The 16,627-nt window shown below is 40.4% G+C and overlaps 1 long non-coding RNA gene across 1 annotated transcript in view; it reads right to left on the bottom strand.

The window, feature by feature from the left end:
* Positions 1 to 16,627, bottom strand: part of LOC110598062 (uncharacterized) — an 88,522-nt gene that overhangs the window by 44,318 nt on the left and 27,577 nt on the right. The window contains exon 6 of the long non-coding RNA XR_013440397.1: positions 714 to 1,719. This is a non-coding gene — a long non-coding RNA (uncharacterized LOC110598062). The remainder of the gene's footprint in view (positions 1 to 713; positions 1,720 to 16,627) is intronic.

The following is a 16,627-nucleotide window of genomic DNA, read 5'->3' as shown; positions in this document are numbered from 1 at the left end:
AGAAGAACAGCCCACCACCATGCAGCAATCACACTCTGAGATCTGATGATTCCCTTGGAGGAAACAGGATGGTTTTCAGAATCGTGGGGGTGGCCAGTGGGAAGTTCACACAGATGAAGGAACAGGCCTCACTCTGGTAGTTTCAAAGGGGTGGGGAAGAATAGGTAAGCAAGATAGTAATTGGGAAATAAAGGGTTCCACTAAGTTTCACTTACATCCCCGAAAAGTTTTCAACTCGTGTTTGGAAATGCAGGAACTGCAAGTTATTGGAAGCAACACCATTCTCCGACTTCAGGTATTTCCACGCAGGGTTCTTATTAAGGGAATTTACTGGAACCGTTTTAATCACCCCAAAGTAAATGTTGATTTTGTTTACAAAGCATATCTGGGGGGATAGTAGGGGAAAGGAAAGGTAGCAGAATACAACAATTACTAATTGGGCATTATGTAAAATTGTGGATGTGTAACCGATGTGATTCTGCAATCTGCATTTGGGGTAAAATTGGGAGTTCATAACCCACTTCAATCTAATGTATGAAATATGATATGTCAAGAGCTTTGTAATGTTGTGAACAACCAATAAAAAAAATAAATAAATTATATAATAAAAAAAAGAAATAGGAACAATAAAAAAAAAAAAAAGCATATCTGCTCTTGGAGATCTAAGGCCATCTGGATCATAACATAGAAGGACAAAACCAGAGGGTACTGACCTCCAGAACTCCAAGGACTGGCAACACGGGCACCATTGGGTTTATGTGCTCTGAATGACAAGCAGCTACAGGGCCACCTTCCACACTGAAGTCGTCTCCTCGGAGCGAAAGAACCAAACCACCACCAAGAGGTTGTTGATCATTGATGATTTGAAGCTGAGCACATAGAAACGTCTTTTTTCAATTGTGGCTACATTTAATTCGGGACTCACAAAAGGTGTCCTTCCAACTTCAGGTTTTCCTAGAGAAATAACAGTAGCCAGGAGCCCTTGGAGAAGTCCACTAGGAAATAGAGGAAATACCAGGAAGGACCCTCCCTTCCTTTGGCTCTGATGTTTCTTCAGCAAGTCCTTTTCCTCGGACCATCCTGCCAAAAAGTTGCTAAACCACCTCAAGATGACACTCTTTCTAATGAGAAGTGAAGCAAAGCTCTTTCACAAGAGCCCCTTAGGCAGCACACCTCTGTCCTCCCTCGGAGCACTTTCCAGAGAAGTCCAGTGTGTGTGATCCTGTGTTCTCAGACGGAAAACCCCAAACACAGAAAGATTCAACGGGCTTATCTGAGATGACCTAGTAAGTCATCCACCAAATGTGTGGCCCCTGACAACTTGTGGCACACCACTGTTGGTGCTGACAAGTCAAGGCCATCGGTGCCCCTGTGCAGAACAGGGAAGGAACTCATTGACTGGCCCCAAAGACCCACAACTGTTGTGGAGATGGCAAATTCAATCAGACCCTCATTAAAAAGATCCAAATCAGGCCTGACAGAGTCTTCATTAGATCTCAAAAAACGCTGTGTGTTGTGTGTTTTGCAGCTCCGAGTCCCCGAAATGTTCATGGCTTCAAAATTGGTTGTTTTGGAGTCAGAGAGGACTCTCCACCAAGAAAAGCACCAGCAGAACCCAGACGTCCTGTATGAGATTCCGAGACAAGGTTCAGAAGCTAAAACTAAACAATGCTGTATGCAGGGGCAGGTCCTGTCCAAAGAAGCAGGCTTCCTAATGGGCTGGAAGTAGACAAAAGAAAAAAAAAAAAAACCCGTCATTGAAACAAACCAACTAGAAAAAAAAAGAAAAAAAAATGACAAGAACATTGTCCTGATTTCATCATAGAGGCAAATGGAAAATTCTCTTTGGAAGCAGAATTTCCTATCGGTTATGTTTCATTTTATAAATTTTGTTTTTTCCGTCTGAAAAATGCCATCCTGTAGAATTGGGGGTGGGGGTGGAGTCATCTAACCCCAGACAAGTCATTTTCTTCCCTTCTTTGACAATGGAATCAAATCCTACCACTTTTTTTTCAAAGGTGGTGCCAGTGAGACCAGCCGTTCAGATAAGCAGTCAATGGCCATTGAATTAATGAGACTTGAGAAGAGCCAAAAAGCCTGCTGGCCAGAGTGCCAAAGGCTTTCACCATTAAAGCCCCTCGGATGAATGGGGCATTGCATTTCCAAAACACTCCATCGCAAATACTAATGTCAGCCTAAAGCACCGTGCCCAGGCCATCACAGCCACTCAATGTTTATTGAACGAATAAAAGAATGATTGTGGCCTGTGAAAGATAATAAGCTGTGATTATATTGGTTAGATTCTATGCCAAAAATATGTAAGTATCTGGAACATATTAACTCATTTGCTCCCGCTCCATGTTGTTGTGAAGTAGGCTCTCAGTTGGCCAGCTGCCAACAAGCCCAAGTCAGCTCTTAAAGAAATTGGAGCAGGGGAGCCTGTGTGGGATGGAGGGAAGGGATCTCAGGAAAGATCCTGAGGTTTGGCAGAAGAAGAAGAAACCCAATAGGTGAGCTCGTGCCCTTGGCAGCCACCACAGTGTGGGGGCCCACACCATTCTCCCAGAGGCCTGGAGGAAGAGTTTTCCCATCTAGAGGAGCTACCGATTAGTGGTGATCACACAAGTTCAGGAGTTCAAATCCCTGCTCTCTTATTTTCCAGAAATGAGTTAGGGCTCAGCGTTCCCTCTGTCTGCCTTAGAAACCATCACCCCCAAAATAAGCATAAAAATAACTCTCTTGAGCCTTTTGTAAGGACTAAGACAGATGCTCCTCAACTTACTTTCCAATAAATTCACCATAAATTGAAAAGATCATAAGTCAAAGTTCATTTCACACACCTAACCTACCAAACATCATGGCTCAGCCTAGCCCAACCTAAACATGCCCAGAACACTGACATTAGCTAGAAGTTGTGTACAACCATTTAACAACAAAGCCTAATTTTACTTATACATAGTATCTGATTGTTTATTTTATTATATGTTTTATTGAACCAGGTCTCACTTCATTACCCATGCTGTCCTTGAACTCTTGGGCTTGAACTATCCTCTGGCCCCAAACTCCTGAGTAGCTGTGAATGCAAGCATTTGCCATCGTGCCCAAGACAAAGGCTGTTTTATAATAAAGTGCTGAATATCTCATGAAATTTATTGAATACTTGTATCCAGAAAACACTGGCAACTCAGGACACTGCAAATGACCGGTTGTTCACTCTTGTGATCACCTGGGTATGAGCTCACTGCCATGTCCAGCTATCAGAGAATGTCACACCATGGCACTAGCTTGGGTGCTAGGAGCCACAGCAAAGTATTATGATGCATGGCACCTTTGGTTAAGGTGACTGCCAGCTAGCCATTGAGATGATATGATTATGTTAAGATTTACATTCATATGGAAATTGGACTCCTGCTGTTCACCTCTTTCTGCTATGGGACTCATGTTACGGGACTCCCAGAGAGTTCCCATTGGTTGGGGAAGGATAGTAGGCGGGAATTCGGGGGGGGGAAGTCCGGCCCCCCACATATGTGGACCAGCTTGCTAGCCTGGCACGCACGGGGCATTGGCGGCCTTTTTAAAAATAAAATTTTGTTCCTGCTTGAGTGGCTTGTGATTCTGTGCCCAGCCGGGTTGCAGCACTTGGGAAAAGATTAAAATTCAAAATATAAACTAAAGTTTCTATTGAGTGCATATCACTTTTATACTATCTGAAAGTCAAAAAAATCATTAAGTCAAGCCATTGTCAAGTTGGGAATCCTCTCTACACAGAAAGCCCATAGAAAAGTGGTGGTGGAACTTAGGAAGCACTCAATTAATAGGGGTTATTAATGTTTTCATTAGTAGCTCCAGCATTTACTTGAATCTGTATAGCAAGATAGTGGGGGAAGTCCACTTATTTCTTTCCATTATAATTTCCACAAATCACAGTAGGGAAGCTGGTTAACTGCCTTAGCAGCTGCTGCCTCTGGTTAGTATCACACGTCCGTAGCAGAGACAGACGGTGCTTTTCACATACGCACTTCTGCCATGGGCAAGTCATTGGACGGCTCCTTGCCTCAGCGGCTCAACAGAAAAAAATTGGATAATAATATTATGTCTCTCGTTGTATGGTTGTGGAAGAGAGTTAGCCGACTTAATTCCCAGATGGAATCTAGAACAGTCCCAGGCAGAAAACATCTATGATCATTGCTATTTCCTGTGTGTGAATGTGAGTTCTTGATTTTTTCTAAGAAAGAGTATAATATTGATAATCAATTTTCTTTTTTATCATTTTTGTTGTTGTTTAGTACCAGGGATTGAACCCAGGAGCGTAAAACCACTGAGCCACATCTCCAGCCCTTTTTATGTTTTATTTTGAGACAGGGTCTGGCTAAGTTGCTTAGGGCCTCGCTACGTTGTTAAGGCTGGCTTTGAACTTACCATCCTCCTACGATGGATCCTCTGGAGCCACTAGGCTTATAAGGGATGTGCCACTAGGGGTGGTGATAATCAATTTTCAATTGAACAACAACAAAAATCTGGGGACATACAGGTATTTACCAAAATTAGTTTTTTCACAGGATGGAACACAATAACTAGCCTGAGAGGGCTGGGAGACAGTGTCTTTAGCTTCCCATTCCCACTAAACCTCTCTGAATACTAAATCCATGTCCATATTGTGACTCTGGTGAAACTGCTATTAAATGCTACATGGCAATTAAGGTCTCTTAAAACCATGATTAAAGGAATTATTCTAGGACTAGACAAGGAAGGCTAGGGATGATCATCATTCAATTTGCAGTCCCCACTTTCTGTGCTGCTCTGGGCATCCATCTAGAATCACAAAACTCTGCATTCAACCTCATTTCCCTCAGTGGCCCTTCCGGGAGAGATAACATGCCATTTCTTTCCAAGTCAGTCGAACAGAAAGACCATTTCCAACTCTGGGAAAAGGTGTTGGCAGAAATGGGATGATAAGTGGAGGAATCAGTTCTAGGTTGTTTTCTTTGGAATTTTAAAGTCTGGATTTCCTGGGTAATCCCATGCTCTATTTTTATTCTTACGTGAATCCAATTTGAAAACTCAAAATGATTGTTCACAGCATAAAGCTATGAAAGAAAGACATACATATATGCCCATATAATATCGGGGTGGGCAACCTATTTCTCACCCTTACAACTTCCACAAAAACACAACAGAGAAGTGGGAGAACCGCCTCAGCAGCTGTTGCCTGTGCTTGGGACACGCTGTGTGTTTGAAAGAGGTAGACATGAGCATTTCGCATCTAAACAGAGCAGTCCCCAAGTTAGGAAACCGGCAGTGCTGTGTAATAAATGGCAAGGAGCAGAGAACGTCTGTTCATTGACATGCAAATGACAATAGCAGGCATTCTTCAGTGTTTGAGGAATCCCATGACTGGTTTGACCACAAGCAGGTTATTAAAGTGAAACAAGGCGATTTTGTCCGTTATGAAAAGCACTGTCCTTTCCCAGTGAGTGGCACGTTCAGGGCTATTTACATTTCAACAAACAACCAACAATAAATCAATATAAATACTCCTCCAAATCCATTTTCGTTTTTGAAGAATAATAGTTGTTCCAACGAACCCGATTACACAAGAACCTGAATCAAGTAGAAATAATAATAATTTTTAAAAATCTAGCATTCGGTCAATTCTATGTAAATTGTTAAATCATTCATAAGAAAGGCCCCTCAAAAGCACTGGAGCAGAATTAAGAGAAATCGGATTTTGCGATTCAAGAAGTGGAAATCCAATTGTAATAATGATAACCGATAGCTACATGTGGGATTATCATGTGATATCTTTATTATTTACTATGTGATATAAAATATTGAGTACTTATTATTGCAGTAGACATACTACATGCATCATGACATTCAGTTCTCACAATTACCCCATGGATCAGATACTGTTATAATCCTCATTTTAAAAACAAAGAAATGGAAGCTTAAAGTTACTGAAAATTTTCAGTAACTTCTCTCAAACAAACAAAACAAAAATAGTAACATAGAGGATTGAGGCTTCTGATCCAGGATTCTGACCTGCATTGGAATGGAGCTCTTAAACATAACCCACACATCCTCTCCATGGAGATTAGATTCACTGACAGAAATTGGATTTTAGCTAGTAACATATTCTGGGGATTCAGGAGGTACATGTCAGAGCTTGGGTCAAGAGCTGTGAACCAGACAGACATGGCACACTGTCACTGATTGACAGTCCATGGTAGAAGGATATTAAATATAATCACCCATTATAATTGTGACAAGTGTACAGGAGGAAAAGACTTCAATACAAGGAAAACAAAGAAAGGAAGACAGAACTATGTCTTAGAAAGTCAGGAAAAGCTTCTTTGAGGAAGTAACATTTAAGACTGGGCAAAAGTTAGCCAGATAAGAGAATGGTGGGAGGAAGAGGAGCATGGATCATGATGCTTTAAGTTGTCTGGACTGTCAGAGAAAGCCCAATGCAAATCTGCTTAAAACACAAAGATATTTATTGGTCACTGAGCTCTTAACAGCTTCAGGAACAATTAGATCCAGGCACTGACTTTGTTTCTCAGAGACTTTAGCTATCCGTCTCCTAGTTTCTCTCATGATAATGTCTCCCAGGAACAACCACACTGTGCTTATTCACATTCAGAGAAAGACGGAGTTCCTTTTAATGCTCATTAAGTCATCTCCAAACTAATCCTTGTCATCAGGAGATGCCTAAACCAATCACTGTGGAAAGAAGGATGGATTTGTGGACCTATATATTTTAGGGTAAGTCTATTCCATCCAAACCACATGACTGCTAAGAGTGGACGGTAAGTATATGAAAGAAGCAACCAAAACTTTCATGTCAAAGAGAAAGCTACTCTGGTCAACAAGAAAACACGTGCAAAAAATCTTAGGCGGTAAGATAAGATGTTTGAGGATCTAATGTGTCTGGTGTGGAAAATAAAAAATGAAGAGGAGGAGGACATCAGGCAGAGTTTCACAGTCAGGGAAGAGGCTGGTAGATCACACAGGCACTTTAAAAACCATGTTTGAGATCTGAGCCAATAGACAGCCAGCTCGGTACCTCAGGGCTTGAGGATGGACATCAGGATGGAAGGATGGGGTCCAGACAAGTGGCTCAAAATATTACACCAGGAAGCAGAGAGACTTCGCTTACCAGATACAAAACGTATACCCCAAAGGCACACCCCCAATGTCCACTTCCTCCAGCCGCACCCTACCCACCTTTAGTGACCACTCAGTTAATACCATCAGGTGATTAATTCACTGATTGGGTTAAGGCTCTCATAACCCACTCATTTTTCTTCAAAACTTTCTTGCATTGTCTCACACGTGAGCTTTTAGGGGATACCTAATATCTAAACCATAGCATACACTTATACACAGACTATTTCTGAAAACCACAAAATCAACTGCAAATGTGTGTGCTTATAGGAAGACATCCTTGGGGACCAGAGGGCTCACTTATCTGAGAGTCTTAGTTTTCATCATATGGACTTTTGAGCTTGACTCCTTTTTAAAAAACTATATACACATATTGCTTTTAGATTAAAAAAATAATAACCAACTATGTGATTATTCTACCCACTCTATGGAGATAAAATAGGAGGTAGGAAAGAAAGCAGAGGAACTTGTATAGAAGACTCCTTCAGCTGACCAGGCAGGTGATGGGGGTGGCTGGACATTGAATGGAACAGAAACAGCTGAGCCCAGTTCACCTGCGGCTGTAGCTCCTCCCCTTCACTACCACCAGTGCTGATAACTACAGGTCTCAAGTTCCTAGCAAGGAATATAGAGGAGGGGTAGAAAATAACTGCAAAGCCAAAGTTCTTTCTCTTTTCCTTTTTTCCCCCCAATTATCTTTTAATTGACATGTAAAATTGTATGCATTCATCATGTATAATATATATTAAAGGATATATTCATTATGATTAAATCTAACTGATGCATCATCAAAATCAACCTTTTTAGATTTCACATATGAATGGGATCGTTCAGTATTTATTTTACTTAGTAAAATGTTCTTTGGGTTCATCTATGTTGTTGCAAATATCAAGATTAGTTTCCTTTTTATGATTAAATAATATCCCATTGCGTATATTATATGCCACATTTTATCCCTTCGTCTTGTTGGATGATCATTGAAATTGATTCCATAATTTGGCTACTGTGAATAGTGCCCCAATAAACATTGGAGTACAGATGTGGGTTTTGTATGTTTTTGTTTTGATGCTGAGGATTGAACCCAGGCATGTTTACCATTGAGCTACATCCCCCAGTCCTTTGGTTTTCATTTTTTATTTCAATACAGAGTTCTAAGTTTCGGAGGGTCTCACTAAATTGCTGAGGCTTGTCTTGAACTTGTGACTTTCCTGCCTCAGCCTCTCACTTGCTGGAATTCTAGGTGAACAACACTGCACTTGGCTCCAGAAGTCTCTTTGATATACTGATTTCATTTCCTTTGGATCTATATACCTAGCAGTGGTAATGCTGGATGCCTAAGTTATTTTTAAGCATGAAAAGCAATATGGTGAGGAGGTCTGAGAAAGAACCAGAGCCCAAGCAATGGTTATAACAGGGTGATGGGGGCCTGGGGAAAAGGGCACAAGATTTTATTTGTGCAGAGGCACAAACTTATTTGATTTATCTGAGCTACAGATATCCCCAGCTGTAAAATTATGCAAAGGCAACATCTCTGGAAATGAGACTCTGCCTAGGAGTGGAACTCCTGAGATCCAAGGCTGTTGAGTGGAATGGAAGCCTGGAAACCTCACTAGGAGGCAACCCACATGCAGCAAGAAAGTGGGAAATTGCAGCCTGCTCTCATCCTGCAGGCTGACATCGTGAGCCTGGTCTCTGCTGGTTAAAGGTGGATGGAATAGTTCACATTACTGGCACCATTAAATAAAGAAAGAATTACCAAAAGAACGCATGAATGTCAGTGGCAATTTTAGTAATAACCGTATATACATTTAGCAAAATATAAAATTGGTTTTGGTAAAATCTAGTAATTACATTAGTTGAGTTATACATGAATATAGCTGCTAACAGCTCTAGCTAGGTGTGGAATCTATATGTAGGATCCATGAGCTTCCATTTGGGAAATACCCAGTTGTTTAAAACATGAGGAATGGTGGGGAGCTGGGGGATTGTACCATATTTTATACTGTATTTAGAATTCTGGGCATTTTTCTATTTTATTTTGTGCCGGCCAATGGCCATAGGAATGGAAATATTAGATGCAAAGATGGGCCTCTCCTTGAAGAGAGAACTAGAACATATATAGAGTTAGAAGGCACGCAATAGGAGGTAGAAAATCAAAACTTGGGAGAAAAAGATTAAGGGAGAGGCCAGGTCCAACAGAAGCTCCACCTAAATGCTGTTCTCCCACTAGTGAGGTCTTCCTGGCTGATTTAAGCCATTCTGTTTCCCATTCCTCCTAGGCTTTGGTACTAATGACCTTGTGACAAACCGACTACAAACCATGCCACCACACGTTTATCACAGCATCTTCTGGACCCTGTTCTGTGGTTCCTTCCACAAAGACCTCCATGATATGTTTCTACCTCACTGAGTTTAATCCTCCCCAGCTACAATTCACCTTCTCCACAAAGTCCTACTCTTATCCCTCAAACTGGATGTAATTCCTTCTTTTTTAAGCTCTTAACATTCCATGATTATAACCTTGTCTCACTTATGGATGCACACTAAAGCTTAATAGTAACAAAAAAAATCCATCTGAGAATTGGGTTTAAAATTTGGCTCATCACTTACCCCCCTAACTATCTGTGTGATCTTAAATAATTTACTTACCCTTTCTGTGATTATGTTTCTTCATCTCTAACACAGTCAGGCTAGGTATGTTATACATAGTCTCTTTGGATGCTAGTGGTCAAACAAATAATAACCCCTAAAGTTCCTACACTCCTAACATAGATTTCACTAGATTTCTTTTTTTTTCCCCCATCTCCCCTGTTGAACACAGTGCCTGGATAGATAGATGTAACAAGTTAGGCTCTACCAGAGTTTGACAGAGAGAAGGACAAGTGTCAGGTTGGAGACAAACACAACTTAACCTGCACCCTGGCCAGCTAATGTTCTCGTCTGCTTTTCCAGGGCAGCTGATGCTTCTTTGTTAAATTTTGTTTGGCTTCCCTTCTACCCAAAAGCAATGCTTATATGTATCAAACTCAAACAAGGCCACTTTCCTTACCTAGAAAAAGAAAATAACCCCTGCCCTAGTCATACCTGGGAATGAATGCACTTCAAGAGGCAAACACAAGAATTTCAAGTGATTATAAATAGGCTCCATCAATTCAAAAGAGTGGGTGTTGACACTGAAACATTGACAGGTAATTATCAAAAGTACCTTAGAAAAGCAGGTTTCTGTGGACAATCGCTGCAATTTATTATTATTATTGTTGCTAGCCTCCCTGATGGTCTCCATTTATGATTCCAGTAATCTTGTCTCTTTTGATGAAACTGCCTTTTGTTTTTCATTAACGTGTCAATGCATTAGACAAAAGGCCTGTTGAGTGTAACAAAAACCCTAACAGAGGAAAACACAGAACTTTTACACCTGTAAGCCAATTGTCCTCCTGGAATGAAAATATATATGTAAGGAAACATATATACATGCATATGCATGCATTCATACACACATGGACACATGCACTCATGCACACACACATGTACATACACATGCACACACAAATGCAGGTACACTTTCATGCACACACGTGCAATCATGCACACACACGTACCTGCAAATTGTTCTTGACGACTTTAAGATTATGTTAGGAATCTTTCAGCCACGTTAAACTGAAATATGTCAGGATGACAGTTCTAGATCATGCATAATGGAAACCAGCAACCTTCTTCTCCTACTGACATCTATATGTCTATTTCATGATGATCCTGATGAACCCCTAGACAGATCCAAAAGGGGTGAGAAGTTCCTAAAATTTTCAAGAACCTTCCCCTAGTTAGAGATTCTAAGCTGCCCATGTTGTACCTCAAAACATTATTTATTCCTGGGCTATTTCAAGGCTTGAACAATTACTCCTTAAAGTCTTCTAAGTCCCTGAAGTCACCTCTCAGGGAGAGGTATCAGGTTCTCAGTTGAGTGTCAACAGGGACAGGGGCACTAGACAGGCACCTCACCAAAACCAGCCCTGGTGTTTAGGTTAGCATTTCAAAATAGGTGATTAAGAAGCCACCCACTCCTTCTGAGCTGTGTGGGGTTTTATCAGCCTCACATCCTGCACCAGGGACACAATCTTGGAAAGCTGTCAAGACTCATAACCTGTCACCCTATTATCCTCAATGAGGAAGGAGGAAAGGAATTTCCCTAGTGCTCAAGGCCAAATGTACAAAACAGGTTGTTTGAGGGGTTTTGTTGTTGTTGTTTTGTTGTTTTTTTCTTTGTTTGTTTTAATTCATAGAACACTTAAAATTGGAAGATCAATATAAACTAAAACTTCTGTGTCTTCAATATAGGGAAAATGGCAAAATTCTATGTGTCTCAAAAAAGGAAAGAAACTTTTAGAAAAGCTCAATTTTTAAAAAATATTCAGAACATACATTTTCAGGTAATTGGGAAAATCTATTTTCTACTTGACAGTAATCAAAAGTACGTGTACTCTGAATAAAAATTCTGCTACCAAACCATAAATAGCAATGGAATATGAAATATACTGCATGTTGAAATCTAGCCAGTCCCAAGAGAAAACATGAAAGTAAAAAACGAATTTTTACTTTTATTTCTTCCTTTCTTTGGTCCTGGAGATAGCACCCAGGACCCCGTCCCCCTACCACCACCACCACCACCACCACCACAGTATGATGGCACTCTACCACTGAGCCACACATCTCCAGCTCTTTTGTTGTTACTGTTGTGGAAATTAATTTTGAGAGAGGGTCTCACTAAGTTTGCCAGGCTAGACTCTAACTGGAGATCCTCCTGCCTCAGCCTCCCAAAATGCACCACCCTGCCCAGAAAAATAGATTTTTAGAAGAAAAATTTTTACACACTCCCATTGCCTGAGTACTCACTCAATAAAAGTGAGTATTTTTAAACAACAACAACAAAAAAAAAAAGGAAATTGCATTGCTTGTAATGTTCCAGCTTTGTTTCGGTGACGCCTCTTTATTTATTTGTTCTCTCTGTACTCAACCCTTATTCACTCAATAAGCTAAGATTCCCAGAGCTGCTGTCTTGGTTAAACACTACGATAGGAAGGAAAAGATGAGTAAATTATTCATAGTATCTACTCATAGAAGCTCACTTCCATAACACACACTACAGACACTGCATCTCCAGAACCAAAATTGCTGAGCAGCTAACCCTGGGGGATTTGAATTATCTTCACAGAGGAGGTGATATTTAAGCTGAAACTTAAAATATAAGTAAGACTTGGCTAAGTGGCCAAGATGTGGCTTTCACACACTATTTCAGAGCATTCAAAGCATTTGTTCTGATTTCAGCAGAGCATGCACAGGGACACACGAAGGAGTTGGTAGGAGATGAGGAAAGACAAAATCCAGCCTTCAGTTGACACATGCTTTAGCGCTAAGGTATTTGGACTTCACCCTACATGCAGGAGGAAGCCATCAGGGATTCTTAAAGCAGAAAGATTTTATTTTCATTAAGTAATTAAATATCACCGAGGACAGATGAGAAGGTCCAGTTGCTGTCAGTATTTTATATGGCTACCTAGGATGCTGCAAAGCTAGGCCAGCTGTAATCATTTAGATCTGGAATGTCCTCCCAAAAGTGCATGTGTTGAAAGCTTGGTTCCCAATGCTACAAAGTTCAGAGGTGGAGCTCTTTGGAAGTGATTCTATCCTGAGCGTTCTAACTTCGTCAGTGTTTTAATACATTAATGGATACATAGCTGAATGGATTATTGGGAGGTAATGGAAACTGTAGGAGGTAGAAGCTAGCTGAAGGGAGTGTTTCCTTGGGAGCATGAACTGGAAGATTACATCTTGTCTTTGTCCCCTTTCTCTCCTTTTGTTTTTCTGACTGCCATGAGATGAGCAACTTTGTTCCACCATGCCCTTCCGCCATGTTTTTTCTGCCTCACCACAGTTCTAAAAGCAATGGAACTAGCTGATCATGCATAGAAACCTCTGAAACTGTGAGCCAAAACAAATCTTTCCTCTTCTAAGTTGCTTTTCTCAAATATTTTGTTACAGTGCTGCACAGCTGACTAACACACCAACTATACTTCTTGCATACTGGATTGTATACCTTACTGTATACTACATCTCCCCCTTTTGTTTGTAATATCTCTCCCATTTGCCTTTGTGTTTCTACTATTAATCATTCATTCACTCAAACAGTCATTCCATCATTCAACAAATATTTACTGAGTCCCTACTAAATGTCAAATCTGTTCTGGGGCCAGATATCTAGTGACACACAAGAAAGATAGTATCTGAATTCTGGCAAAACCAATAGACCAGCAAGACAGATAAATTTGTTTGAAGACAGTTGCAATGGTGTATAATGAGCAAGATGATGGAAAGCCATGGAAGGAACCTTCACTGAGGAAGGTTCAGACCCCAAGTGACACCCTTATCCCCTGCTGACCAGCACTAGTCACAAAGACCCTAACAACAGAAAGAGAGGATAACAATGTAGGGAGCATGTGAACCATTTGGGAATCACCAATGTCTCTGCTAAGATTTGCTAGGATAAGCAGACTTTACTCAAAAGACATTGGTAAAACACAAATAGGGGATGGGTCAGGTTTATGTGGTAGAAATTACCCTGGCTACATTGTGGAGAATGCATTGATTTGACAGAGAGACCAGTTAGGAGGATTTCCAAAGGTTCAAGTGTCAGAAGATGGTCACTTGAAACAGGGTCATATCAGTGTTCCAGCTTAGTGAACATCTAAACCCAGCCATGTTTATAAAACTCCTAACAATGAATTGGTTTAAAATAGTCCTTGGAACAGAAGAGGATTTTCTTAAGAATAACAACCATGAAATGCATAAACCATTGACTGAATTTACCTAACAGACCTAGTAGTTTTAATAGATTATAAATAGCTGAATTTTCTTCCCCCTGTGTTAAGGGAAAGCAGGTGGTGGATAGGAAAACGTTCTCCAGGGCTGGGTCTAGAGAATGGTGAAACAGGGTAAGGAATTCCTGTAATCACTGATGAACTATCTTGAAGCTGAGCCTAACATTGAAATCAAGGAAGTCTGCAGAGCTGAGATTCAAATGAGGGGGGCTGGGTAAGAAGTAAAAAGAAAGGATAAATGATTTTGTAGAACTAGATGAGGAAGTCAGAGGCAGAACCAGGAAACAGATGGATGGTCAAATGAGCACAAGACACAGTGACCAAGGTCAAGAAGTGGATAGTCCAAATTGTTATTACTTTCAAAACGTGGAGACTTGCAGATCCAATAGCAATTCTAGAGCTAGAGATAGGACTGGAAATAAACATGCTCTTCCAAGTGATTTCTCCATCAGTCTTCTCCTTACCATGCTCAGGGTAAAACTCTTGATTTACACAGATCTCCCACTCATCACTATTTCAGTAACAAAATCTGCCTAGTCCTTCAGCAATGAGCCCTTTTTGACTCTTTTCCCACGCTTCCAATTCATCCACCTGACCTTTTTCTACTCTGACCTTTGGTCTGATTTCACCCACTTCAGGTCTTCTCTCTCCTAGTCCAAGCCACGCCACGACCTGTTTTGACTACAGCAATCACTTCTTGAACTGGTCCCCCATCTTCTGCTTCTATCACCTAACAATAATTCCCCACGGCAGCCAGAATGACCCTTTCAAAACATGCATATCGTCCTGTCACTCTCTTCTGTTCCCACCTGGAATAAAACCTTGGCCTACAGTATCCTTCAAGATCTGGCCTCTGCTTTCCTTTCTGATGGCAGCTCTAAATCTTCCCCTTATCCATTATCTTAGCCTTCTTTGTGTTTCCTAAATGTGCCAAGTTCATCTTGGAGCCTTTGAACTTTCCATTCTTTCTACTTGAATCTCTTTCTACTGATCTTCACACAATTGTACCCTCCTTGTCATGTAGTCCTCAGCTTAAATATCAGCTTCTTAGGCGCAACTGTCCAATCTAAATGAGTCCCTCATTACAAAACAATGACTCTATTTGAGGCGTGATGAACACTGTTTGTCCCCTAATATTTCTTTCCTAAGTTACTTGTCTGGTGTTGCCATTGTGTCATTATTATTTATTGTCAGCTTTCTCCTATTAGCACATACCCTCTGGTGAAAGTACAGCCTGACCTGTCGTGATCATTGCTGTATCCAGTGCATAGAACAGTTCCTAGCACATAGTAGGCACTTCACTTCCACTTTGTTAAATAAACAAACAAATGAAAGAAGTGAACAATGAAGGAATTCTCCCTTTTTTCTTATCTCTGTCATTCCTCCCTCTTCACGGTCTTCTTTTCCTCAGCCTGAAAACTTATTCAGACCTCCTCTGTCACTTAAAAAGCAATATCCTCTCTTGATCCCTTCTAGCAGATCTGGTTGGAAAGCTCCACATTCCACTCCTAACGGTTTTGTGTATTTATAGTTTGTTGGGAAACGAAGCAGGAAAAAAAGAACTCGGGATACTCTGGGTCAATTATGGTGGTTATGACTCAAGATGGCTGTACTCATGTCAAGATGAATCCATACACTGTCCAAATCTGTAGGGTAATATTAGTATCCTTATTTTATGATAAAGACACTAGTATTCAGAAGTCAGATATTTACCTAAGAGCCCTTAACTAGGGGATGGTATAAGTAAATTTTAGAGTTACCCCAGACACCCAAGCCCATTTTGTCACTTTGTCACTATGTTAGAATAATAGAGATCTGAAAAATTACCAAAATGTCTTTCTACAGACTAGTTCCATATGCCACAGAATGGACAAAAATAAAGCTTTGTGCTATTATTAGGGTGCTTTTGAAGTATGTTAAATGAGGAAATACTCATACCTTAAATTTTTTTAAAGTTATACATAAAATTATAAACAGTAAGTTCCTAATCTGGTTTTCATAGTTATGATTAAAATACAGTCTAGAAAGAAAACAAAGAACACCAAATGTTATCATTATGTGGTAGCATGATTATAGTTTAGATCATTAATTTTTTTTCTCTACTCTCCACTAGTACCCCCAAATCCTTTTGGAGAATCATTTCCTCATGTGCACATCTTGATGGGATAATAATCAAGGTTTCTTGCTTCCCATTAGTGATGCTGAAGAAAGTCCCTGCTGGTCCCTTGGCCATATTTTTTTTTCTCAATAGCTTAGTACAAGCCCAGAAACTTGTGGCATCCAAGGACAAACTGATAAGATTCTCAGCTGAGATATATTGAAATGGTAGTTTTTATTTAATTTATACTGGTGCCTGTGTTAGGCAAACAAATTCTCACCACATTAATCCCTAGAGCTGCCCTTCTTCTTAGCCTATTCCTTAAACTAGTCCTCTGTCCTCCTGTTCATTCTGGAATTCTCCTTATATCTTTTCAGTGAATTTTATTTTTTGGAAAAATTAGTTCTTGTTGGTTTCTATCACTTATACCTACAGAACTCTGTTTGATACATGTCTATATTTTTCTGTAATAATCATGTCTTGCCTTTAT

The sequence above is a fragment of the Ictidomys tridecemlineatus genome, chromosome 6 (assembly GCF_052094955.1).
Source record: "Ictidomys tridecemlineatus isolate mIctTri1 chromosome 6, mIctTri1.hap1, whole genome shotgun sequence".
In the NCBI taxonomy this organism is placed as follows: Eukaryota; Metazoa; Chordata; class Mammalia; order Rodentia; family Sciuridae; genus Ictidomys; species Ictidomys tridecemlineatus.
Note: the sequence above shows the minus strand (reverse complement) of the source record. Positions and strands in the feature narration are given on the sequence as shown.